Source organism: Ictidomys tridecemlineatus, chromosome 9 (genome assembly GCF_052094955.1).
Source record: "Ictidomys tridecemlineatus isolate mIctTri1 chromosome 9, mIctTri1.hap1, whole genome shotgun sequence".
NCBI lineage: Eukaryota > Metazoa > Chordata > Mammalia > Rodentia > Sciuridae > Ictidomys > Ictidomys tridecemlineatus.
Window position 1 is genome coordinate 12,723,285 of NC_135485.1, and position 27,630 is coordinate 12,750,914.

The following is a 27,630-nucleotide window of genomic DNA, read 5'->3' on the forward strand; positions in this document are numbered from 1 at the left end:
TTTATTCAACTTTTGTTTGGAAGATCTATCTAGTGGTGAGAAAGGTGTGTTAAAGTCACCCAAGGTTATTGTGTTGTGGTCAATTTGACTCTTGAACTTGAGAAGAATTTGTTTGATGAACATAGCTGCACAATTGTTTGGGGGCATATATATTTATGATTGTTATGTCTTATTGATGTATGCTTTCCTTGAGCAGTATGTAATGTTTATTTTTATCTTTTTTTGATTAACTTCGTCTTGAAGTCTACTTCATTTGATACAAGGATGGAAATCTCTGTCTGCTTCTGTAGTCCATGTGAGTGGTATGATTTTTCCCAATCTTTCACCTTCAGTCTGTGTATGTCTTTTCCTGTCAGATGAGTCTCCTGGAGGCAGCATATTGTTAGGTCTTTTTAAAATTCAATCTGCTAGCCTATGTCTTTTGATTGGTGAGTTTAAGCCATTAACAATCAGAGTTATTATTGAGACTTGGTTTGTATTCCCAGCCATATTTGTTTATTTTTGTTATTTAACTTGACTTGATTTTCTTCTTTGATTAGTTTTTTATTTTAGGTACTACCTCCCTCTGCTGATTTTCATTGTTGTTTTTTTTTTCCTCTTCATGGAATATTTTTCCAAGGATGTTTTGTAGTGTTGGTTTTCTAGCTATAAATTCTTTCAACTTTTGTTTACCATGGAAGGTTTTTTTTAAAAAAGAATTTTAATATTTTTTTTTTAGTTTTCGGTGGATATAACATCTTTATTTTTTGTATGTGGTGCTGAGGATCGAACCCGGGCCTCATGCATGCCAGGCGAGCGCGCTACCACTTGAGCCACATCCCCAGTCCCATGGAAGGTTTTTATTTCATCTTCCAATCTAAAGCTTAATTTTGCTGGATACAAGATTCTTGGTTGGCACCCATTTTCTTTCAGAGTGTGATATATGTTGTTCCAGGATCTTCTAGCTTTCAGGGTCTATGTTGAAAAATCTGCTGTTATCCTAATTGGTTTTCCCCTATATGTAATCTGATTCCTTTCTCTTGTGGCTTTTAAAATTCTCTCTTTATTCTGTTTGTTGGGTATTTTTATTATAAAGTTTCTTGATGTGGATCTGTTGTGATTTTTGTATATTCGATGTTCTCTGGGCTTCTTGAATTTTAGATTTCCAATTCATTCTTCATGTTTGGAAAGTTTTATGATATTATTTCATTAAATAGATTGTTCATTCCTTTGGTTTGGGCCTCTATGTCTTCCTCTATCCCAATAACTCTTAAATTAGGTCTTTTTATGCTATCCCATATTTCTTGAATGTTCTGCTCATGGTTTCTTACCATCATCCTGTGTGGTCTGTGTTCTTTTCAAGATTATATATCTTATCTTCGTTATCTGATATCCTATCTTCCAGGTGGTCTACTCTGTTGGTGATGCTTTCATTTGAGTTTGTAATTTGGCTCATTTTTTTTTTCATTTCAAGGATTTCTGTTTGTTTAGTTTTTTTTTTTTAGAACCTCTATCTCCCTGTTGAGATGATCTTTTGCTTCCTGTATTTGTTTATGTAACTCCTTGTTGAAGTGATCTTTCACTGCCTGTATTTGCTCTCTAATGTCTTCCTTGAGTTCACAGAACATTTTAACCATGTACATCCTGAACTCCTTCTCTGTCATTTTTTCTGCTGTGGCTGCCAATGATTCTAATGATGTAGTGTCTTCATTTGTTGGAGGCACTTTCTCCCCTTATCTTTTCACATTGCTCGTGTGTCTTCCTTTCCAGCTCTGTGGGTCTGGGGTGTTATTGTTTTTACTCTATAGGTTTGTAATGCTCTTGTAGGGCTCCAAGACTTCTTCTTTTTGGGGAAGGACAATGTTAACAGATTCCAATATCAACGATATACCACCTATGAACAATTTGTTGTTATTAAGACATTTAGAGTTTAGTCTCAATGTACAGAAATGTTAGATTCAATTATTATCTAAAATATAATTAGTAGTTTTGTAAAAAGGTTTATAGTTTCTGATAGTGGACAATGAACCTGGGGTAGGGTGTATGATGATATGCTGAGGAGGTTGGATGTGAGGATATGGAGTTAATATATCTTAGGAACTGTGAAAGAGAAATCTAATAAAGAGGGTTAGTAGCAAAAGAATAGACAGGAAGTAATTTAGGGTAAACAAGTATATGGAAAGACAGTAGAGTACATAAAACAAACACTTATATGTATTTAGAAAAAATACAGGATGTTAAAATAGTAAAATTTGGAGGGGGAAAGAAAAATAAAAGAAAAAAAGGGCCTATACAACACTTCTATATTATATTATTCAGATGACTTAGTCCTCAAAATCCTATTTCATGCAATGTTCTTGGTTTCACATATGTTGGGGATAGGAGGGCCGGAGGATAGAGAGGTAGAAGAGAAAGAGAAAAAAAGAAATATACTCAAAGGAAGAAACCAGGGTTGCAGCTAGCTTTAGAGATCTGTATCTTTCCTGCTTCTCTTCTCATCTGTTGTAAGCTGGTGTCTCTGCCCTCAGGATGTAACCAGGGTGGGAAGACTGGTTCCCATGTAAGGCACCTGGGAGCAGGGAGTGGCACCCACCAGTCCCTGCAGGGAGACTGCACCTCAAAGGTCTCTTTTTGGGACCACTCATATGACTTGAGTGCCTGGTACTATCTCCCTCTCTTGCCTGGAGATTTCCCAGTCCCTGGTCTCTCTGTTAGGCTCCAGACTCAGCCAGCAGAGCCCTGGTCGCACTGCACACCTGTCCTACTGGAAGCTGTTTTGTGTTGGGTAGTTACTGTGTTGAGTTACTGTGGCTAGGAAGAGGGGGGAGTTGTAAACCTGGTACCTGGCCAGATGCAGATCCAACCTGGGAGCTGCCCCCACCAAATATGGCAAGAAAGGTGAGCCAAGATGGCGGCGTTCTGCTTCCAGTTCCGGGGTATCTGGCGATGGCAATGTGCTGGGGGTAGGTAGCTGCTGAGTGACCTGCGTGGGAGCAGAATGAAGTCCCAGAGTTCTGCAGACGTGCTGATAGGTGATTCTGCTAAGATGCCTGTGAGCCCTGTGTGGGCTAGAACTCGGGGCCTTGGGTTTCGGTAGCCAGGAGTCTGGAGTCCTACTCAAACGCTGAGGCTCGGGCCCTGTGTGGGGGTCATAGTGCTGGTGATTTCTGAGGAGAGAAGCTGTATAGGGTTCCTCTAACACTGTCAGAGTTGCAGTACTCTGACTAGGTACGATCTGGATCACAGAGCGACACAGAATGCTGCCTCCCTCTGGCCCGCCATCTTCTCTTCCTCTTTTGAATGGTGTTTGTTTCAATAACATCAGACCTATGTATAGAAATAGTACTAATTAGAGGTAAAATTAGATTATCCATCAATTTCTTTAGAAACAAGAGTCAATTTTGGATTTTGAAAAACTATCCTTGGACTACAATTCTTTCTGAAGGATTGTAAAACCAGTTAAGGGAATTTGCACTTAGTCCTTATTCTAATGCTAATTAGATGCTAATAGAACTGGATCAGGAATTCTATATCCCCCTCCCCAAAATTAGATACATAATTATTATCTAATTAATGCTAATTCTAATCCTTAGTCCTTATTCTAATGCTCATGAAGTAAGATTTTTCATCCTGATGGCTACTTGCCCTTCATATGTCCTCTCCAGCCCACCATCTTCTCATAGAGCTTCCTCAAGAACATTTCCATCATGTGGACAGTTGGATAGATTTTATTTTCATAGAGCAGAAACCAAAAGCACAGTTCTGGAGGGAGAAACTCAGTAGGCTCTGCCATATGTGTCTGGGCTAAGTGCTGATATGATGAGAAAATGAGAGATGACACCTCCCACGGCGCTCTTAGTGAGACTCCATGCGTGGCTCAACAGGCTTGCCTGTCCTTTGCTAAACAGAACTCAATAGTGCTTAATGGCAAACTGTAAGGGGGAAATCAGAAGATGCAGAACGATAGGAAGGTTCATAGGTGAGATGTGCACAGTCCACACACGATCCACAGCGGAAGCGTTCCACTCAGTGTAAGAGGAGTGCGGCTGGCCTTGGGGTGGGGAACGGGTAGAGGAGGATACTGTAGGAAAAATCCTGTATTAGCTTGAGTATACCTCATAAGGAAGTATTTCTGAACATGAACAGTTCATTTCACTTTAAATTACTGTCACGGTGATTAGAGATTTAATAGAGGAGGACAGTCCCCCCCCTGTCCCTAGAGATGGTGAAGGCTTGTTGCTGGCTGCACGGTCCTTCAACATCCTGTAAATCACCTCAAGTACTGCCCCACTCAGGCCCATGACTTTTTCTGGAGAGAAATCCTTGGAAGTCACAGCGGAACTGAAATGCTGAATGCTGTGTGTGCCTGGGCTAAACAACAATAGCACACAACACACAACAGCAAAAACCAACCTCTCTAGACACCACTCCCTCACTGGGCTTGTTTTTGTAAAGTTAGTCACATCCATCCCTGTCTCAGTTAATTATGCAATAACATTTACATGCCTGGAGGCAAATTTGCAGTTCTTGCTCAGACTTTTTTTTTTTTTCTGAAAATATGTTGTTATGCCCGGAAAACAGTGCCAAGATAATAATTATGTATCTATTTTTTGGGGAGGGGGATATAGAATTCCTGATCCAGTTCTATTATGCTTTAGCATATAAGGACTGGTCTCTGCCACTATACCCATTCATGATACTAGGGAGAATTTTGTACTAAAATTTTAAATTCTCTATTTTGACTATGCCTCTGAAAAATTTCTTTGTTCTTTCCTGTTAAAGATCCAGTCCTATTAGTCTGGAGTCAAGTATTCTAGTTTCACCACCAGAGATGCTGCCTCATGCATGCCTCAGCTCCCCTCTCAGGGCTGGTGTAGCAAGAATTTGCTAAGTACATGTTGGAGGCCTGAAGTCTGAGCAGTGGAGGCCAGGTGTGATCCTCCCTTCACCGAGCTAGTGTGGCCAGGTGGGGAGCTCAAGGTGCTTGTCAGTTTCCAACGGTTTCCTGCACGACCTTGAGATTATGGAAACCTGTTGGAGTTGTGATGGATTAGATGTGATGTTAAGGTGTGTTCTGAACTCTTTCCCTGGCCCAAGGATGACTAGACCTAAATCTTTTGAAAGGTTGATGGTTATACTATTAATTTTTTTTTTGCTGGAAGGGAAAGTTCTATAAGTCTTATGGTAATAGAGTTTGATTTGTTATAACTTTGAGAGCCAGAGGTTACTGAATCTGAGAAGAAACTTTGGCTCATTTGTTCTGGCTTGCAACCCAAGGTAGGTTTTTTTTTTTTTTTCTGTCATGTCTTTCATGGTTTCACTTATTTGGGAAGTTTTTATTAAAGGTCCATAGCGAGCCAGGGACTGTGCCAGGATTTGTCAAAGATTCCTGGATGAGGAAGACAGGTGCCGATCTTCAGGGGATTATAGTCTCATAGAAATAATGCTGACATTTATAAGGACACTAGCAGACACTCAGGGACAGGTGACTGAGAAGAACTAGAGTCAAAATGCTAGAGAAAGTTTCAGGGTGGAAGAGATTAATTTGGGCTTAGGTAATAGAAAAAAGCATTGGAGGAAGTATAGGCACAAAGAAGTGAAGTAGATAAGAGATGAGAAAGAAGAAAACCCAGGTGGAGGGCATTTGAGAGAATGAAAGTAGGTGTGGCTGCAACGTTGAATGGGATTGGAGGGGTTGGTTGGAGGCATGGTAGAGGGACACCTGTGGGCAAGGTTAACTTTCTGCTAGGTCGCTGAGTCCTTTAAAAGGCAGTGTTGTGTGCTGTTCTGCAGAACAGAGGAGCCAGTGGCTATTTTCAAGCAAGGGATGGCATGAACAAACTGTGCCTGAGCATGGTGACCTCAGGGGCTGAATGTCAGGTGCACTGATGAGCAAAGAGGCTCGTGCCAGGGAAGCCAGCTGGAGGCCATTACCTGGTGTAGGGGGGGAGGAAATTAGAGCCCAAACTGGTTGTGATAGCAATTCATTGCTGTGTCCAAAATACCTGACAAGAACAACCTAAAGGAGGACGAGTTCATTGTGGGCTATGGTTTCAGAGGTCTCAGTCCATGGTTGGCCAGTTCCATTGCTCTGGGCCTGAAGTGAGGCAGAACGTCATGGGAAGGGCATGCAGAGGAAAGCTGCTCAGCTCATGGAGCTGGGAAGCAGAGAGAAGAAGGGGCGGAGAACAGATAAAGTCCAATGCCACATTCCCAGTGACCTACTTCCTCCAGACCCTTCCCACCTGCCTACAGTTACCACTCCGTTGTCCCCTCAGCCATCAGTGGATGGATCTACTGATGAGGCCAGAGCCCTAGTCATTGCCTAAAAGCCTCACCTCTGAATCTTTCTGCATTGGGGACCACGTTTTCAACACACGTGCTTTTTCAAGGAATATTCCAGATCCAAACCATAACACTAGTAAAGTAACCAGAGAAACCACGAGAAGGAAATCAGTGCTGAGCCTGTGGGATTTTACAACTAGTTGTGGAGGGCGAAGGAAAGTGAGAAGTGGCTAAGGAAAGGGAGAGGAAGACGGTAACTCTGCAGTTTGTAGCCCCAGTAATTGGGTGGTGAAACCGAGGAGGAAAAACAGGTTGGCAGAGGTGGCAGGAGATGGAGTAAGAATTTGGTGGCATATCAAGGTAGATATTTGGTCATATGTGTAGGAAGCAAGGAGGAGATGTGAGAGTATGAATTGAAAGATTTTGAAGCCAGCTAGAAATTAAAAATGAACTTTTATCAAAAAGAGGAAGCCCAGCATAAAAGGCCACAAATTCTGTGCTTCCATTTATGTGAAAAGACCAAGATAAACAAATTTAAAAAGATGGAAGTAATTTAGTGGTTTTAGGGTCTGAGAGTGAGGTCTGACTGCTAATAGATATGGAATTTGCTCTTGGGATGATGGAATCATACTAGAACTGGATAGTGATGGTAGTTGCACAGCTTTATGGACATACAAGAAATGAATGGATCAATTGTATACTTTAAAGCTGTGAACATTGTGGTTTGTAAATTATAGCTCAATCAAAAGAGCAAAAGGTAAAAAGTGAGCTTTTTCACTGATAACAAAAGTTGCATTGGAAGACAAAGCCAATCCATGTAACCAAGTGCCAAATGAGTTTGTTGATGTCCCCCTCCCTTCCTGCTTCTAGCTTATGTCCATGCTCCATGGGAAATGTGGGGGGTAGCAGATGCACCCAGAATTTCTTCCTTACACTAGTTCAGAATGCACATGGAGAAAGAGGCTGAATTTCCAGTTCTTATTGAATGGTTAGCTCCATTTAATAGAACAAAGTAATGTAATGGTCATTGTCCACCAATCAGGCTGGAGGAGTGATCAAGGGGTGGAATGAAAAGAAAGTACGCCATTGTCTAGTGGACACCCCTTCATAGCTAGTAGGAATGAGGGACTAGAGCTACTCCCTAATAAGATCATGTTTAGACTGGACACCGAGTGAGAATAAATAAAGAGGGTTGGGGAGTTCACTCTGTATACAACACTGTTTTCTCATTGTGGGCAAACAGCAAAATATCATAGTCAAAGGAAAACCTTAAAGCCAAGGCAAGGTAAAGACAGACTACCTACAAACAGAAATCAGACTCACTGTAGACTTCTTAATCAGCAAAAAAAAAAGCCAGATGACTGTTAAGTACAATTGCAAAACATTAACCAAGAATAGTAATGCAGCAGAACAATTATTCAAGAATGAGAGCAAATAAATACATTTTTAGAGATATAAAATTACAAGCATTTACTGCAGAGATTTTCAATGTGGGACCTATTGAAGAGATGCTGTAACACGTGGAAGCACAATGTGCTGGGGAGCCTTGGAGTTTGAGGTACAATGGAGGGAAATTAATTTTTTAAATTATGTTGATAGATTTTATTAAGAGTGATGTTAAGAAAACAAGACAAAACCCCAATATTGTGTTTTTCATAAAGATAAAACTCAGCGGAGGGGAGGGGAGCTTGATGGATAAAGTGAGCTGAAATCCTTGTTGTGTCTCAGAGAGAGATCAAATACTCTAATCTTTAGAGTATTAGAATAATGTATAGCTAATTGTGTATGCTAAAAAGTTTATTAAAACCATGAAGATAAAATCCACTGGTGAAACAAAAGTGAAATGTAAAAGTCTTTATCCAGGCAGGAGACAAGAAAAGGAAAAATGATAGAAAAGCAAAGAAGAAGGTTTATAAACTCTAAACACAAAGTAAGACGCAGAAAGAATTCCCAACCTATCAGGCATTTGAGTATGTGTAAGTAGATTAAGTCTTCAAAAGAGAGAGGTTATTAGATGGATACAAAAACTAAACCTAGCCATATGCTGCTGACAAAGGACATCACAAAACAAAATCACATGGAGAGGATCAAAACTAAGAGACAGGAAACTATGCTCACTGGGTTAACAATACTAGATATAAAACAGACTTCAAGGATTAGGAAAAGAGGACAATTGTGTAAAGAACAGACCTCCAGCAAGGGGTACAATACTAATCTGCCTGTAGTAGCATACCCTTGGAAAATGTAAAGTAAAAGCAGACCATAATGTAAGGAAAGGTAGGTGGCAGATAAACAATTTTAGTGGGAGACTTAAACAGATATTTACAAAATAAGCTGGATACTAGTAACAATGGAGATTTAGGCAGCACAATCAAAAACACTAATTTTAATAGATAACATAGAACTCTGAGTTGAACAAATAGAGAATATTACATTTCTTTCTAGTACATGTGGAATATTTACATAAGGATCACATTAGGACATGAAAGAAATCTCAATAACTTTCAAAGGATCAGTGAAATAAATTCCATGTTCTTTAACCCAAAGGCAATTAAATTAGAAATCAATAATAAGATATTAAAAACAGTCCCCTCATGTTCTAAAAATAAAATTACACTTAGAGATAATTAATGAATTGTAGAGCAAAATCCCATGAGAATTATAAAATAGTGGAAAGATGATTCAACAATAGTCCTTCAACCCTGTTCTTAAGGAAAAATGATTGAATATGAATGGCTTAAGCATTTGGTTCAAGAAGCTGAAGTGAACAAAATAACAGCAAAGGCAAAACAGAGAGACCAAACCCCAGGCTGCAAAACGGAGAACTGTGAGAGGAGGAAAATGGGACATAAACAAATTCACTCAACGCACTAAGAGAAGGGAACAAAAAATAAATGCACCACAGAAAGAATGATGACAATTTAAATATAACTCTTTGTTAAAACTAATTCTTTAGAGAAGCCCTTAGCAGGACTGATGAAGAACAAAAAGGTACAAAAGAATACAAAAAAGAGTTCAAAATTACATATATAGTAGGGATTTAAAAACATCAGGAAGAACAGTATAATAATAAAAGTGCTACAAAAAGCAAATTTTAAAACTTATATAAAATAAATAAATTTCCAGAAAAATGTGTATATGCCAATTTGAATCGGGAAGCTATAGAGAACTTAAATTGAAGAATAATTTTTTTTTATGAAAGAAGTTGAGATAGTAATTAAGTCTCCCTCCATCCACTTATTAACACCAACCTCCATTATTTTCACCATGAAAGTGTCAAAGTCATCAGGCTTCTGGCCCTGATGGTTTTAAGAAGCAAGCTTTACCAGTCTTTGGATGAACAGAAGATCATCATCTTATAAAACTTCTTCATGGAATTAAAATAGAGGGAAAGCTACTTGTTTTTGTGATATCATAGTCTTGATATTCAAACCAGACAAGATCAAAATAAAATTGTAGATCATTTCATTCATGAGTACCGATGTAGAGACTCAAGGTAACAGACAAGCAAATTGAAGGATACACACACACACACACACACACACACACACACACACACTCACACACTCATACTTTGCATATATAATATCAAGTGGCGATTAGTCCAACAATATTAAAGATAGCTCTACATTAGAAAATCTAATCATGTAATTTATCATATTAACAGGTTAAAAGGAAATACCAAATGATAGATGGAGAAAAAGATGAAAAAATGAATATACAAAGTTCTACATTACATATTAAATAATATATTTATGAAAATGTAAAATAGTAATTCTTGCTATTAGAATAGTATAAGATTATGGAGGCCCTCAGCAACTTAGTAAGCCTGTCTCAAAATAAAAAAAAAATGAAATAAGAAAGACTAAGAATCTAGCTTAGTGGAAAAACATCCCTGAATTAAATCCATAGTACCTCCCTAAATTATGAGATATAAAATATTATGTATTAAAAGCTAGCCAATTGGAAATAAAAGGGAACTTACAAAATTGTTTATTAATATCAAGAATTTATAGCAAGTCTACTTAATAGTAACACTTTATGAGAATTCTGACTTCAGTAAAAAGAAGGCAAATTTTAATCATTTATGTTATCATCTTACTAAAAATCAAACCAAAGCAATAAATTAGAGATAGAGATTAGCATATGAAAGGAATAGGAGTTTTTTTTTTAAACTGGATTGAACCTGGATGCACTTAACCACTAAGCTATATCCCTCGCCCTTTTTATTTTTTTACTTTGAGACAGAGTCTTGCTAAGTGCTAAGGCTGGCCTCAAACTGGTGATCATCCTGCCTCAGCCTCCTGAGTCACTGGGATTACAGGTGAGTGCCACTGTGCCTCAAAAAGAAATGTTTTTAATTGCAGACAATGTAATTTTTTTCTTTAGAAAAATTGAATAAAATCTCAAGACTAAAAGATATACTAGAGTTCAACAAATATCAGATACAAGTTCAAGGTAGAAACATTAGTTATCTTAAACACCAGAAATATCAAATGGAATATATGATAATTATAACATAGGATACAAAGGGGTAGATTCAATAAAAGATATTTAATATCTTTATGAAGAAAATTACAAAGGAATTGACCAGTGCAACAAAAGAGGTCCAAGCAGTTGTGGAAACTTCATATGTGACACAGTAGTGTCTTACTCAGCTTTCCATCACTGTGACAAAATACCTGAGATAAACAATGTAAAAGGAGGAAAGGTTTATTTTGGCTTAGATTCCAGAGATGTCAGTCCATTGTTGCTTGGCCCCACTGCTTTTGGGCCATGGCAAAGCAATATGGCAGAAGCACATGGTAGAGGAAATCTATTCACCTCATGGCAACCAGGAGGCAAAAATAGGGAGAAAGAAGGTGCCAGGGTCCCAATATCTCATTCGAGGGCACACTACAGGGCACACTACAGGCACACCTAGCTCCCTCTAACAAGGTCCAAACTTCATTTCCTAAAGTTTCTACCAGCTCCCAATACACCATCAGCTAGGGACTGAGATTTGGGGGGAAATTTAAGATCCAAACTATGACAAGTAGTATTATAAATCAGTAACAAACAATATTTTTGGAAAAGCTATTTGGAAAAAATATATTTTGAAAATATAATTAAATTCAAAACCTACCACATACTATTATCCAGATGGTTAAAATAAAAATATGATAAACAAAATGTTGAAATGTTTAGAAAAAATAATAAAGGAAAATCTTATGACCTTGGGTTAGGAAAATATTTTATTAATAAAAAAAAAACAAAAACACTAACTATAAAGGAAAATATGGAGTATATTAAAATTAAAAACTTTCAACATAAGATAGAATAAATTTAAAGAACAAGGCTTAGAGTTGATGAAGATGTTACAATGCATAGTATACATTAGAAAGGTTTAGCATCCAGAAATTATAAAAACTTCCATCTTCTCTAATAAGATAATGGGTAAAGGAACTGAATAGAAAAATCCACAGATGAGGAAATGTGATGGCCAACCATCTTAAGTAAAAGAGGTCAACCTTTCTAGTAATAAGGAATTGCAAACTAAAACAAAAATGAGACACCTTTCACAGCTATCAGATTGAAAAAGCAAAATCAGCCAGACAGCTCCAGTGTTTGAGTAGTGATGTAGAGACTTGTAACTCTCTTACCATTGCCAACAGGATTTCAGTCAATTTGGAGCTCAATCAACTTTTATTTGTATCTGATGAATCATCAATTTAATCAATTTAGAGATCAATTTGTCATCATTTGACAAGTGTGCCTTATCTTAGCTTCTAGGGAATCTGACTCTGGGATGAGAAATTGTGATTTGCTGAGTGCTCTTGGGGGAGATGAGGAAGGGAACAGGAGGCAGGTCAGGGAAGGGTAGCAGGACAAGGAATGTGAAGTCTCCAGCATAGCCGCGCAGAACTCAGTTTACCCTGATCCCCACCAGAGCTCTGCAGTGGAAGTTACTCCTATACTTGTTCCTCTGGAAGCTGGATGAGTTGGTCTCTCCTTCCTTCCCGCTGTTCACCAAGTGGTCAAAGGCAGATGAGACGGAGAGTAAGTGCTGTATATTTAGACTCCACTGACATTCGGAGGAAAGCTTCAGATGGTCTATGTTACATTTCACTTCTCACGCCTGCTGTGGGGAGGAGGATCCAGGAAATGGTGAGAGATTTGGGAAGAACACCAACAGTGAATTATAGACCTACACTATAATCTGGCAATTCCAAATCCCAGCACAATAGCAAGAAATTCTTGCTTGTTGTGCCCTAAGAAACACATACTGGAAAATCCACAGCAGTATTATAGATGGTAGCAAAACACCAGAAGCAATCTGGATGAACAACAGGGCAAAAGTTAAATACAGTAAGCTACATAAAGATCAGGAACACTTCCTAACAGAATGAATGAACATGACCATTTCTGCATAAATATAGTTCAAGAACACAAAATTGCCAAGGTCTCGGCTTGGCACCAGAATCACGAGCCACCACACAGCTTCGTAGGTTCAAACAGCAATTCTTTATTCCCGCTCTCACACCGCCTCCACACAGGTCCAGGGGCAATCGCGTTCTGCCGTCCGCCTGCACAATTCACCTACTCCACGAGGCTATCTCCAATTCCCATTTTAATCTCAGAGAACTCAACGGGAACAAGCAGCAGGAACACCCTAATCCCAGCAATAATCTTCAACCTCTAACTTCCCTAAAACCCATTATCTTAAACTGGCAACGCCTTAAACTCAAGGAACCGCTTACTTCCTCAAACCTGATCAGCTCTAAACCCAGATCCGCCTTGGTCCTTGAGCAAGGTCACCTTATTAAAGCATGCATGCAATGTCCCATCGAATGTCCTCTAAGCAGCATGGGGTACGCTTGGCAAGGAAATTTCGATGCGTCATTCCTACTTGGTAATGGCCCTCAGCACAAAATAGTGTAGTTGAGAAAACAGCTGGCAGAATGAGAAATACAGTATGACAGACATCATTTGTAAAAAACGAGAAGACCTGTAATTATTTATTTTTAATGGATGCATGCTTATGCAATAGTAGAATAAGACTTGCACAGGAGAGAGCAACACAAAATCGAGTACTGATCACTGGCACAGGGAGGGTAGGTGGTAATGTCTTTGTGCAAGTGTAAGAAGGAAGGTTTAACTGCATCTAAGATGTTTTGTTCTTTAAAAGTTCTGAAACCAGCATGGTGAAATTTGTTTAGGATTGGATAATGCATATGGTGGTTGTTAAATGAGATTAGATGGGTGTGAGGAAGTGTTCTGAAAGAGGGTTTGAAAAGTGATAGCCACAGCATTGAATAAAAAGCATTACAATTATTTTTTTAAATAAGGAAAGAAATTTCTTGGAAGACCCTGAAGATGTACTAGAAAAGGCTACTTGATGAGTTTGCTTGAAATATTTCTACAGCCTTTCTGTCTTCATTTGGAGAAAGCGCATACTCATTCTGTAAGATTTGCATCAGCTGTCATCTTTAGAAACACTTCCCTGACGTCCCCAGAATGCCCCCTCATGTGTGCTTGTATAAAAGAACCTGCACAGGATAATTCACTGCTGTGTTATTTCATAATTGCGTCTTATGCACTTGACTTTCACTGATGATGGTGGCTGTGTTTTATTTACTTTTGTATTTCTAGTGCCAAGCATGGTACCTGGCACTTATGGGCATTTAATAAACAATTTAATTTTAAATTCTATTTCTTTCATGAGACTGACCATAAATATTGATTGACTTTTAGATAAATGGATAAGTAAGCATCTAAATAGAAATATTTGTCAGATCTTTTGAGATCTTCAGTTTGGTGGCATGAGAGAAAGTGAAGGTGTACAAGACTTTGAAGGCAAGAACCAGAATCGGGGGTGGGAAGAGGGAGGGAGGGAGGGAAGGAGGGAGGGAGGACATTCATGTAACGTTGATTATTTGTAAATAATGTTTTTATCCTTTTGATTATATTGTAAATAATGTCTTTTATTATTTTTGTTGTTAATCTCTTACTTTACCTAGTGTAAAAATTTTATCATAGGTATGTGTCTAGAAAAAAAACAGCATGTACAGGAGTTGGGTCCTCTCCGTGGCTTCAGGCATACCCTGAGCATCTTGGAACACATGTCAGTGGTTGGGGGATACTGTATTTCTCTTCTCTGACAACATAGTTACCACAGAAAATTAGACATATCAAGTGTCCATTGAGAAATGGAACCCACTGACTACCTTTTATTATTGAACCGGTGACCGCTAACTTCTACCACGGGACAGTAGGGATGAAGCCGGGGAGGCAATGCCTGCTGCACACAGGTATGATGATCACTGTTTGAAGATGAAGAGACAAACTGTGTGTGTGCTCATGGTCATGCAACAAGGAAGCGAGGAAGCCAAAATTTAAACCCAGGGCTCTTTCTCTCCAAATGCATGTGGTCTATGACAGTGTTGTTTTTCTAGGAAATAACCATCAATGTTTTTAGCTCCTTCCTTTGAAATTTTTAGCTACTCAGCTTGGAATACAAGGTAAAAGAATCCTTGAAGGGACGTGCGGGACACCTGGGGCTTCATGAGGAGCAGTCCTCCTGGCGCTAAGCTGCTGCCCGTCAGCTCACTCACCTGTCAAGCTCTGCTGTGCTGCACCCACAGCCTGTCAATGACAGTTCTCCTGGGCCTGCTGGATCCCAAGAGGTCACACCACTGGAGGTCTGAGAGGGAGACAGGCAGGACAGGGGAGGACAGAGGGACATGCGCCTTACTGTTTGTGAGCGCCTCCTGTTAGAACTACTGCCACCTTTGGCTTCTGTCTGTGACTTCTTTCAATAATTGCATGACCAGCCTCACTAGTACCCCTCAGAGGTTTAGCACCAGAGAGCCACCCCTTCCTCAGAGACTGAACTCCCCTCTCTCTCCTCTAAGAACCCGGGTCTCCTTAGAGGTCTAACCTCTGTTGGCTGGGCGTCTTCCTATGAGGGCCCAGGTTCTTTCCTTTATCTTCCAGATCTACAGTTGTTTTTGAGTTTCCTTTTGTCTTCTTTGGTCCATTGGTTGTTCAAGAGATTGTTGTTTAATTTCCACGTATTTGTGATTTTCCGAGATTCCTCCTGTGTTTGATTTCCAGTTTATATGAGTCCATTTTCCATTGTTATAACAGGGTGGATACAAAAATAAATAAGGGAAAGAAGTTTACTTAGCTCATGGTTTTGGAGGCTAAAAGTCAGATTGGTCAAAGTATGGCCTCTGGTGAAGGCCCCCTTTGGTTGCATCCATCAGATGACATGGCATCATGGTAGGAGAGCAAGGGAGAGATCAATGGAAAGACAGTTCTTTGAATATATTCTTTTGCGGTGTTCGACTTTCAGTTTAGGAGCTTAATTGGTGTTCACATATATGTGACAAGTCACTTTTTCCAATAGCTGCTTTTTTTCAAGATTCTCTCTTTTTCTTTGATGTTGACAATTTTATTTTAATGTGTCTCAGGATTATTGTTTGGTTGATCTTGGTTGGAGTCTTTTTGCTTTATGAATCTGAATGTCCATATCCTTCCCAAGATTTGAGGGGTTTTCAGCCAGATTTCTTTAAATAAGTTTTTTTTTTATCTTATCCTGCAACTTCCCTAATCCATGTATTTGTGCAATTGATAGCTTCTTTATTCTTTCTTCACTATTTTTCATTCATTCTTTTTTCTGTTTGTCCCTTTAATTAGATAATTTAAAATGACCTCTCTATTGAATTTTCAGTTCTGTCATTATATTCCTAAGCTCCTGGACTTCTGGTTGGTTCTTTTTTTTAATATCTTCCCTATTATACTTCTCATTTTGTTAATATGTGGTTTTCTTAATTATCTTTTATTATTTATCTGTATTATGTTGCATCTCATTAAACTTCTTTAAATTAATTATTTAAAACTTTTTCAGGTATTTCACAATCTCCCTTTTCTTTGGGGTCAGTTATTGGTGGTATTACATGATTCTTTGTTATCTATATTATCTAGTTTTGATGTTGTGCATTTGAAGGGAGCAAATGCCTCTTTACCAACTGGTTTTGGCTAGTAAAGACCTCTTATTTCATAGACTCCTACTTGAATCTTGAAGCATCTACAAAAGCACATTTATTTGTTCATACAGGACTGTTAAATTATTGCTTGTTTGTGACGATATGAGTGGGGGCTTCCTTTTTCATCATTTTGCTCCCGGGAAATATTTTAGTAGTTTATTCAACTGTATTTAGCCCTCAATTAGATCTCGGGCTTAGAGTGGCCCAGGATCACATATGGAACTGTTATTTCCTGAAAGAGCTTCTTTTTCTCATGCTTCTCACTTTGTGAACATCAGTTATGGTAAGTGTAATTCTAATGTTGAATGCTAAACATTTCCCATTCAAAATGCCCCCAAGTGCAAGCCAAGTTGGTTTGTAAATGAAAACAAACAAACACCACCCCCCCGCAAAAAAACCCAACTGTTTCAATATTGAAGGGAAATATGGCTGTACTAGATATAATAAAATATACAATAGTACATTGACTACCAAGTAGCAGCCTTCTTGGAGATTAAAAATAATCACCTAACTTTGGTCCTACAGTTTGACTAAGGTCTAACCCCTGAGTGGGTCCCATTAGCATTTTTTTCACAAACCCTAAAATACTGACCTTAATGCTCAGAGAGGGGTTGTTCACTTAGGCCACACAGGGCATATGGGCTGAGTTGGGATTTGAACTTGTTTCCCTTTCTTTCTCTTGTCATATCTGTTTCCTCACCCAGATTATAGAGCAAAGGTTCTATAATATGATCTATGTTGTCAGTGTCAGGGGAGAAACAATTTACAGGTTTTTCTAGGTTCTGGTTGCAGCAAGTTTCTGGAATGATCTAACATAGGAGACCAGTTACTGGATTCACTGCCTATAAAACTCTAAACTTTTATTTCTGCAAAACAATCAATTCTTTAGATGCCTCCGTCTCCTTGATGGAATAGCTTCCTAAAGTATGTTTCTATTCCCTTTGGGGAGGACAGTGGATTCCCTGAAAATAAAACAGGCCTGACACTTGAAATGACCCAGTGGCTTAGAACAGAAGTGTTTATTTCTGCAATTTGTTTTTCCCCTGTGTTCACTATGGTCATCTGGGTTTAATATCCTGGGTGGTGGGAAATAAAAGGCCATGTGTATTTTTTCCTTGAGATTTTCAAATTTGAATTTCCTGCTGTGAGTGTTCTTGCTGCTCCGTTTAAATTAGAGCAGGATGAACTTCTTGAACTGTCACCAACTTGGCCACAGGCTGACTCCAATGCCTCCTGCAGGGAAAGTTCCTTGAGGGGACAGCATGAAATGTCTCTGCAGGAGAGATTAAATGGTTTAATAATGTCCTATTAAGCCCACAGCTTCTAAACAATACTGAGCCTTTCAATAATACTTGTCACCCCAAAGCTCCTATTTAAGCGATTTTAATCTTAGATAAAAATCTTACTGTTAGGAGACTAGCTACATTATCACTTTTTAACTTTTTTTAGAGTAAGAAATGATAAGCTTTTGTGAAATTCTCATAAGTCATGTTAGAATGGTTGCTTGTGGGGGTAGGAGAAGAAAGGGGTAAGTTTTGAGAATAACAGGAATAAATAAGAATAAAATAAAACAGGCATGAATCAACCCACAATGGCAATGTACCATGAATTTAGGATGTTTGATTATTTCAACTCTCTGAACACAAATTAAAAAAAAATAAACAAGTAGGAGAAAACAAAACAAGGTAAAACCCCAGGTGTCACCATAACAGAACATCTCTGTGTTGTCTTTAGTCCAATAAATAAATAAGGTTTCAAAAATAAATGCAAAATTCCATGGGGGGGGGGAATCAACAGAGATATTCCAAGTAGATTTTAGCTTGATTTCAAGCCAGTGTGTTTTAAAGCTCTTTAGATGTTCCTTATTTCTACTTAGAGTGATTAGTTATATCATAGTCTTCTTCAAAATACTCTTAATACTATTATCATAATTATATGGATTAGATGAGGTGTCCCCAAAAAAACTCATTTGTGAGATAGTGCAAGAATTTCAAGAAGTGAAATGATTAGATTATGCGAGTTATAATCTGTTCAGTGGATTAATCCACTGATATAGATTAACTGGACGGTCACTGCAGGTAAGGTGTGGCTGGGGGAAGTAGGTCCCTGAGGGTGTGCCTTTGAGGCTTATATGTTGTCTCTGATGGGTAGAGATTTCTCTGTGCTTCCTGTTGCATGTCCTGAGCTGCCTACCATTGCCTCACCTTGGGCCCAGCGGTATGAAGTTGGTCAATGGAGGACTGAACCTCTGAAACCATGAGCCAAAGTAAACTTTTCCCTCTCTATCTACTTCTTTTTTTTTTCGGGGGGGGGGGGGGCGTATAGAAATGTACCATTTTATTACAAAGTCTCACAAAAATGAAAATAGTATCTTAGAAAGGAAGCTGGACTACGGATCTTCACCTGTGGAACTGGGAGGAAGACAGGGCAGTGGGAGTTTCTTGGCTCTCTTGAGGCCGGTGGGAAGGTAAGAAAACAACCAATGGCTGATGTTCGGAGTCTGAAAAGTACAGGGGGTCCCTGAAGACCCACCCATCCCTTCTAGAACACTTGGTAAGGGCACCTTTCCAAAGCTACTAAACAGACCCTTGTCATTTTAGGATTTTCCTTATGGTTACATCCCTTCCACCCAGATCTGCACTGTAGATGGTTCAAAAGACTTAAAGAGGGATGGGGAACAAGGCAAGTGCTGGAAGTTTCCTCAACACAGCTGCCTTGGGATCAGGGCCCTGGTTCCTATCTAGTCCCTTGAGACATTTATATTTAATATATTTTATATAAATACACAGAGAAATAGAAAATATAAAAATCTGAGGGATGGAGGAGAGAGGTGGGGAACTTGGCCAGAAGCCAAAGCTGGAGAAGTCTGCTCAGGCCGACTTGACCTCCTGTTTGACCCCTTTGGCTTCTGGCTTCTCCTCCTTGGTTCTCTCCTCTTCTGTGACTTCTTCCTTCTCCTCTGGGTCTTTCTCTGTTTTGACTCCCTTGGCTTTTTTGAAGCCGGAAGAGTTTTTGTGGCCCCCCTCTCCTTCCTCATCTGAGTCAGAGAATTCTTCCTCACAGGCAGTTCAGTTGTCAGAGGAACAGATGGAGATACGCTTGTCAGGGTCTTCTTCATCCTCATCACCACTCTCCTCTGGAATGGCATCCTCGGGAATGGCCTGGATTTCAGGTGCACGGGGCAGCATTCTCAGGTTCTCAAAGAGCCGCTGTTTTATCTTCTCCAGGTCCTCCTTCATGTTCTGATCAGTCATATTGGAAGGACTGATGTGAAGCTTGAAATCAGGTCCAAAGTACTCGAAGTAGTCATTGTATGGAAGCTCATTGGGGAATCTGTGTCCAGAGCCACAGCCGTTTCGTATGTCCAGCACCGGGCCACATTACGAATGGTGTGACCACCTCCTCCCAGCAACAGCATAGGCAGGTTGAAGCTCTTCACAAATTCTACCCACTTGGCATGCCCTTTGGTGGTCAGATTGAAGCAACCGACCTGATGCCCAGACAGGGAATCTGAGCCACATTGTAAGACCACCACACTAGGCTGGAACATCTCCAATACTTTGGACATGACCAGCTTGAAAATGGCCTCATTAGTTAACAGCACGATACTTGCCTTTGCCAGTTCCTGTAGGTCTCCAGTTCCTGGGAAGTACTCTCCATATTTATGAAAGGACACAGTCTCGACTCCTCCTGTGGTATAGAAGGGCTCTTCCCCACCATGGCCATGGTGAACATCAATGTCAATTATAGCACCCTCGGGTGATACTTCAGCAGTTCCAGGATGGCCAAGACGATATCATCGATGTAACAGAAGCCTGATGCCTCGGGCTTCTTTGCATGGTGCAGGCCCCCAGCCCAATTCACAGCAATGTCCCTCTGCTGCTTATTTAGTTTCACGGCACTTGAGCGACAGAGCCACCAGTAGACAACTGACAGAACTCAAACAGGCCGTTGAATACTGGACAGTCCTCACCAACACTGAATCTCTGCCTCTGCTTGCTGGACTCAGACATGTTATCTGGACGAATGGAGCTCAAGAATTTGATGTCGTCATCACTGTGTTACTTGGTCATCTCCTCAGCCAGCACTGGCTTTGTGAGGGCGATCAATCTCCATTTTTCCATAGAGACCATAGTTAAGCAGCAAATTGTGCATCATGTGGATTCGGTGATGCTTCATTGGGTGGCCTTGTCCATAATAGTAATTTCCAACATCCCCGTCGTAGTAGTAACAGACTTTCCTCCTGGTGCCCTGAGTCTGTGCCATCTTGCTGCCTCCTGTCCCACCCGTCCGACCTCTGTCTACTTCTTGTTAGGCCTTTTGGTCACAGTGATACAAAGCTGATTAAAACAAAAGTTAAGTAATTTTAAAAAATATTTTTTATGATCACATGGAGGAAGGGAGGAAAGGGAGAGAGGGGGAAGAAAGAGGGAGGAAGTGGGAGAGGGATTAAGGAAGAGAGAGAGAATGGTGATATTGGATCTTTTGTACTATAAAAGTCAGCATCCCACCCATGAGACTGGGGCCTAATAGCCTGACCATCTCTTAGGGGCCCCACCCTTGCTACTGTTACAGTGGCTACTAAATTTCAACATGAGTTTCGGAGGGGACCATGGCAGGTTTTATTCAACACTACTTAATTTTGTTGTTTAAATTGTTTCAGCTTTGGCCATTGGGACTCTTTCAGTTGGCTCCTTTGACATATCCTCATTATTAATTATAGTTAATTAATTTTTAAGTACTTACATTCTTTCTGGTACTACTGGATGTGCCATGCACATTTTATATATTTCTTACTCCAATCCTAAAATCAGGTATTTCTCTAAGGAAAAATGCTGGAGAATGAGTTTAGATCCCAAGATCTGGGTTCTGGATTTGTTCATTGCTACTGAGTTATTGATGCTTCCAGGACCTGATGGCTGACAAATAAGGATACATTCATATATATATATATATATGAATATATATGAATATATATATATATCAACCCACCATGTTGATATTAAGCTACACATAAGCCCTGCTGGTATCTCCACCTCTAATCCATGAGTACCTGGATTTTCCAGACTCTCCTCTTGGTTATTTGAACCTCTATCTCTAACATTGGAGGAGGCCTGGCTCCTGTCATCTTCTATCCACTCACCTAATCATCCAACTGACCAATCACTGTCTTAGGATCATAAACCAATGCCTATGGGATTCCACTTTATCAGTTAGGCTCCAGCACCTAGTAGAGTCTGCCTTCACCCTTACACACTGTCCACTCACATGCTATTCTGCATCCTGTACCAGCAGAGACAAAAAGTACAAATTGTTGGTACCACTCAGAAGACATTTCTTAAACACCATCTTTTATTATTTTATTTGGATTCAGGAAGATTTGTATTTCTTCATCTAGAATGTAAACATCATTAAAGCCAGGGGTCTCTAAGGAGTTTATACATATAGACAGGGATGAACAAATATTTGTGGCAGCAGTCATGAGAATTACCAGAACACCTGAGCAGGCCCAGAGAGAATCTCAAAAGTCTCCACAGAAGCCAAAATGCTTATCTTCATAAGCACCTTCTTTGATCTCTCCTAAATGTTATGGTGCTAATTCTTTTATTTTATAAAACTTCCACAAGATACTTGCATATCTTAATATGTGGTTTATTTGTATCTTGCTTTTCTGATTATAATAGTGAATTAGGTAGTGTTCTTCAGAGAAACATTATCAATGTCCTTTATGTGTGCATTTGTGGAGGGAGGGAGAGAGGGAGAGAGAGAGAGAGACTGAGACTCTTTAAGGATCTGGTTCATGTTGTACAGGTTCAAAATCTGCAGGGTGGAGATGCAGGGAAGAGGATATGTTGCACTTCAAGTTTGCAGGCCTCTACTAACAGAATTCTTTCTTTCTCAGGTGAGGTCAGTCTTTTGTTCTATTTAGTCCTCCAACTGATTAGATGAGGTCCATTCACATGATAGAGGGTAATGTTTTGCTCAAAGTTCACAGATTTCAGGGTTAATATCAACCTAAGAACATCTTCCTGAAAATGTCCAGAATAACATTCAGCCAAATATCTGAGATTTCATGGCACAGACAAGTTGACACAAAAACTTCACTATCAAAAGCAGACTCATGAAAAAAATCAATAATAGTTTTCTCTTGTACCTCTCTCCTCCACCCAAGGGTGATTCATGGGACTTTATTTTCATTAAGAGAGAGAATTTCACTATTTGAGGAAAGGCAGAAGAAGGTCTAAAGACTAGGAGCTGGATGTCATTTGAGTTCAGAGGAAGAACCTAGGCCTCCTCAGTCTTGGGGATTTTAAGAGGTGGCAGGTTTCTTAATGAGTGGGGCCCATATCCCACTTCCATGAAGCTCCGTCTGATGGCCCCATTGGGTAATTTCACGGAAGGTTGTGCGAGCTGCAGACTGGGTGCCATGCTTGGAAGCCTGGGGTGACACTGACAGAATAGACCTGTCCCCCTTCTAACCTCATAGGAGAATGACCCTGAGTATGTGCACCACATCCAAGATGGATTTCAGAGCAGAGGCCCTGTCCACACTTCCCAGGTGTCATTCAGATACTTAGGATTTTTGTTGAGCCATGGGAGAGGGAAGAAGGAGGTGAAATGTGAACTATGATTGCAGTTGACTTTCGTGCCTCCCTGGCGAGTGGAACCTCATATTTAACAGGTTAGCTATAATTTAGAATAAAGGAACGGGTTGTACTTTGTTTCTCAAGGTGTGCAGCAAACCACGCTGCTCTAATAACTTCAATCTTTATAATTGTTTCTTGGTATTTTTTGGCAACTAGTTTCTTTTCAAATAACTGTAATTTTAAAACATGAGTAATCTTCCTGTGCAAAGGTCTCCCCGTGATGAGGAAAGCTAGTTGCTAGAGGCCACAGAGTGGAGAGTAGAGATAAGACTGGGACCCCGTCGTTCCTTACCTCTCTGTCCATGTGCTTTTCCTCTGTGGGGCTGCCATAGAAATCTGGTACTTTATATCATACAGCTCAATCATTTAGAAATGCTTTTCACTTCTAGAAACTGTTGTGAACTAAACTGTGTTCCCTCAAATCATACATTGGAATCTCAATGCCTAATGTGATCCTATTTGGAGGGAGGAGCTGTAGGGAGGGCAAAAGGGTAAATGAGGTCATACATGTGAAGCCCTAATTCAATATGGCTGAGCTGCCAGGGACGTGCCTGCGCAGGCCCATGGGGGACATGGAAAGAGGGTGTTCCTCTACAAGCTAAGGAGAGAGAGCCCAGGGGAAGCCAAACCTGCAGGCACCTTGGTCTTGGACTTGCAGCCTCTGAACTGTGAGGAATGCATATTTCTTGTCTAAGTCACTGTCTGTGGTGTTTTGTAACCTAGTAAACTAATAAAGAAGCCATTTTCTTCATGTATTTTTTAAAATAACAATTTGATTAAAGGAAAAAAAATCATTCTAAACCTATCACAATAGCACAATATTTTCCTTTTTGTACAAGTCCTTCTAAAACTTTCCACAAACACATATTTTGCATGAGTCCTTTACTTACTTCTAAAACTACTGATCTGTAGTTTTGGGAGACTGGACTCCCGTATCTTCAAATTCCCCCTTAAGATACGTTGTTCTTCCCAGTGCTCTGATTGGCTGATGTCTGCTCCTGCTTCCTGTACTCTTCCTATCTTCTCTCTGCATTTGGGGGTAGTGCATGTTGCCCTTGCCTACTCTTTTGGGTCTGAGGCCAGCTGCTGAGATATGCCAAATGGCTGCAGCTTTATAGTCCTGGGAGCCACAGCGGTCTTAGATCCAGCTGGTAGTTCTAGGGCCACTATCTATAAATTGGAAGATACTTCTTTCTTCCTTGATGCTTTATGTGTAGGAGAAGCAAATCTCACTCACCCAGCTTCGATGGCAGGCAGGACCCATTGCACCAGTGACCTAGATCTCCTGTGTCTCCCACATAACAAAGAGAAGAGAAGTGTAAGTTGGTTCCAAGATGAACTCAGGTGGGTATGCCCAGTCTTTCTGCCTAGGATCCTTGGATCTCTCAAGGTCAAGCTTTCTCCAGAAAGCTCAGGCTCAAAGGGTTACATCAGAGTTGGTGCTCAGCCTCTCATCTACCTTAGAGAAAGTTCCCCTGGTAGCTCCCCTCTCTTTCCTCCTGGACCTCTGCAAATTCAGATGTTGCTGCTAATCTCCCCAGCTCTTGAAGCTGCCAGGCTCAGGAAAGACAGAGGCAGTACTTGAATATTCACCTCATAAGTCATGCAAAGCTTTCTAGAAAAGTTTAAAAGGAACTTGAAGGACATTTCAGGCAGAGAAAATACACGAGCAAAGATGGGGAAAAATCAAAGAAATGTCCAGGGGATAGGAGATGCATATATCTGGCTGTAGTCCAGGCTCCCGCACTCATATAAATCACAATCCATTTGTCTCACAAAATACATCATAAGGAACAGCTGCTTTGACAAATTCTTATATATTGCTTGATTAAAAGTACATGAATATGCGTTTGTTATATACACAAACTTATACATAAAGGTCCATAAAGTTCTCGTGCAGTTTGAATTTGTAATAATATTACTCTTACATATTATATAAGAAATCTGCATAAATGTGACAGAGAGAGGATTTGCTCCTATTTGAAATACTGAAATGCTCACTGAATTCAACATACCTACCATCATCTTGGATACATTTGAATATAGCCATTATTATATACAGAGTGTATTGACTAAAAATATGACTAAAGATATTAAAACAAAATCTTTAACAGCTTATTTAAACTTGAATAACCATCATATTTTGCAAATTGTTTTATATGTTACACAGATGTGATTTGTTTAGGATTCAAAAGAAACCAGGTCTTTCTGTGCCCCTGGTGTTTATGGGACACACATGCACACATGCAAAGAATCTTCTCCCTCTCTCCATTTTTCCTCCTTTCCTCCCTGCTCTTTCTCCTTCTCCTGCTAATCCTCCCCCCTTCTTTCTCCTCTCTCCCTTCTCTCTTCCACTTCTTCCTTTTTCTCTCCTATGTATGTACAATGCTTATTTTAGCCCTCTCCAGGTGAACTGATTGACATGGTGATTGTTGCTAGTTTGGGAGGATTCTTGCTAGTGGGAAGAACATTAGGATCAATTATTACCTCCTGTCCTGCCTGTTGCTATGATCTCTTTACCTGTTTCTTTGCTTTCCATCTCTGTTTATCTGATCCCTGACTGCTGCTGACTGGAAACAGGTCACTCCTTGAAACTTCAAGTGACTTCCACTGGTTTTTACAGCAGAGTAAGGAATTTAATCTCAGCTCTGCCAACTTTGGATCAAGTAACACTTTCACTACCATATTCCGTATTCACATTTGTGAACAGATTAAATAGAACGTAAACGTTCCCTTCTTAGGAAACAATTTCAACCTTATTTTTCATTAAGCTCTTAAGTTCCTACCAATAAAGAAATTGGTTGAAGACCATAGACATTTAGTAAACCTTTTTGGATGATCCCAGCATTGGGTGAATTGAGGTTTCTCTATTGTTCCCTAGACCTGCCTGGGAAATAATGATATGATGGAACAAACAAAAAAAATCCAAAGAATGGGTGCAAAATTAGATAAGAGGAGTAGTTCCTGGTGTTCTGTTGCACAGAAGGGTGACTCTGGTGACAATATGGCATTGAATATTTCAGAGTAGAGGAAGGATTTTGAATGTTCTCACCATCAAGAAATGATGAGTATATATCTTGCTGGATATGCTAAATGCATTGATTTCATTACATGGTGTATATGAGTATCAAAACAACACATTGTACCCCCTATACAATTACATGTAAACTAAAAACAAAATAAAAAATAAAAAATTCTGATTTTAAGATTAAATTCCTTACTCTGCTGTAAAAACCAGTGGAAGTCACTGTTTACCCAGATAAACAGTCAAAAAGCACAAAAGAGAGAAGAAGAAAGTAGAAGGAATGGACTGGTGGCTTATCCATGAATAGTACATTCTCTGAGATTGCAAGGAGTGAGCGCTTCTAAGAAAAACCAAAACCAAAACAGAACTTGTCATGAATTTTGTCGCTAAAATCGAGACACACCTTTCCAAGGAGAAGGAAGAAAACTACAAATCGTGTTGTCAAGAAGTATCCTAAGTTCTAGTGCTGGCTCTTACAAAAATTGTCTGTATGTCTTTGACCATATTTTCTCTGGGCCCCCATTTCTGTGGCCACTGCCACGTACTCTAGGATGGCAACATTCTGTGGGCAAACACACCAGCAATCTTGAATTATAACTTGCAAAAGTTATCTAGGGTGACAGTTACATCGGTTTCTGAAGCCTTACCCTTTATTAATTTCTTGTTTCCCAAGGTCACTTCTGTTGATGGGAGGGGCTGAAGCAGCAGAGGAAGCCCTTGGCCCAGAATACTTCCCATTTCTCCTTTCTCACCACCAAACAGTTCCCAGGACTTGGGAACCAGATGGCAATACTTTTGAAGACTCACTAAGGATTTGGATTCTGGTTCCTATTAAATATCACATCTAAATTATTAATCTGCAGCAGATGTAAATGTATATTATTGCTTTGCATTAAACATTAATGTTGCAGAGACCAGCCTGTGGACCACATGCAGATGCAGGTGCTGGGAGACCAACACTGGTCCTCCAACTAAAATCCAGATTTAGAATCCAGGTCACTCAAGCAAAAGTCTTTTAGAAGAAACATTTGTTGCTAAGGTTATACACAAAGAATATGAGTACTTTTTTCAAAATAAGTGATAATAACTTGCATTGGTTATGGTCTTATTTGCTAAGTGCTCTTCTGATTGGTTTAAGCATAGTGATCCAATTAATCTTCCTAACAATTCTAGAAGGAAGGTATTACTACTTACCACCATCAGGGAACAAACTTTATTAAGCACCAATTATGTGCTGGGATTGTTCCAAGCAATGGGAATACAGAGGTAGGATCAAAACTTTCCATGATTTTTATGGAACTTACTTTCTTGTGAGATGAGACAGATAATATATCCCCAGATTAATAAATGAACACAAAACTTTCAGAGACTTTGTGAAGTGGAGATGACAGTTATATGACAGGTAGAGACTGGAAGGGTATAATTATGTACTGGCTGGTCCTGCCAGGAGATGCTTTCTCTAAGGGTCCTAGGTCAACTCACTCAATATCAATTTCCTCACGACAACTGGACAAGCACAACTCTTCAAATGACCATTGTGTTGAAATATCAATTTGCCATAAACTTGTTTTAATCCCCTAAGTTTTATAGTATTTCATGTTTCTCTAAAATCATCTAAAGTAAGGTGAAATTTTAGAATGATAATTTTCTTGCACATTGTAAG

At 39.7% G+C, this 27,630-nt stretch overlaps 1 pseudogene; it reads right to left on the reverse strand.

The window, feature by feature from the left end:
• Positions 1-18,737: 18,737 nt before the first annotated feature.
• On the reverse strand, positions 18,738-20,580 carry LOC101971966 (histone deacetylase 1 pseudogene; annotated as a pseudogene).
• Between the last annotated feature and the right edge of the window lie 7,050 nt (positions 20,581-27,630).